The sequence below is a fragment of the Penaeus monodon genome, chromosome 30, assembly GCF_015228065.2.
Source record: "Penaeus monodon isolate SGIC_2016 chromosome 30, NSTDA_Pmon_1, whole genome shotgun sequence".
Classification (NCBI taxonomy): Eukaryota; Metazoa; Arthropoda; class Malacostraca; order Decapoda; family Penaeidae; genus Penaeus; species Penaeus monodon.
In genome coordinates, this window is record NC_051415.1 from 20785687 (window position 1) to 20786280 (window position 594).

Genomic DNA, 594 nt, shown 5'->3' on the forward strand with positions numbered 1-594 from the left:
TAGTTTTCTCTCCTCGACAGATATCCAATATTCGGATAAATAAAAACATTTGGAACGAGATGGTAGTTCCGAACCCGAAAAGTCTTCAAGTGTCAAGCGAGGGCTTAAAACAGGTGCTGAAGGGTCGCCACGCCTTCATGATCAACAAAGTTTTTTTCTTGAGTAAATTCTTCCACTGCGGTTTCTACATTCTTCCGGGCGACTACTTCCTCGTTGCCAAGACCTGGCCGATGCGCAGAGGTTCCCCGCTGTTCCCCGTCTTCAACCACCAGTGAGATATTTGTTATCAGTATCCTTGTGGTGAAGGTATAGAAGGCTCTTAGCATAAATGCAAATAAGTGAGCACGAACAGAACTAATGTAGATTGTAACTGTATGATTAGAGTCCATTTTGCAACCCCTTTCAGCATGATCGCGCTGGCGGAATCGGGTCTGATCGTCAAGTCGTCCCGGAGGTGGATGCCTTGAGAGGCGTCGTGCGAGAGCAACAGCGTCGACGCCATCGGCCTCGCCACCGTCATGACGGCCTTCCTGCTCCTGGGCTCGGCCGCGGCCCTGGCCTCGGTCCTCGTGCTGCTCGAACGCCTTTCTTATC

The 594-nt window shown here is 50.8% G+C and overlaps 1 pseudogene; it reads left to right on the forward strand.

The window, feature by feature from the left end:
- Positions 1-59: 59 nt before the first annotated feature.
- The window catches only part of LOC119592378, a 2063-nt pseudogene continuing 1528 nt past the window's right edge, over positions 60-594 (forward strand).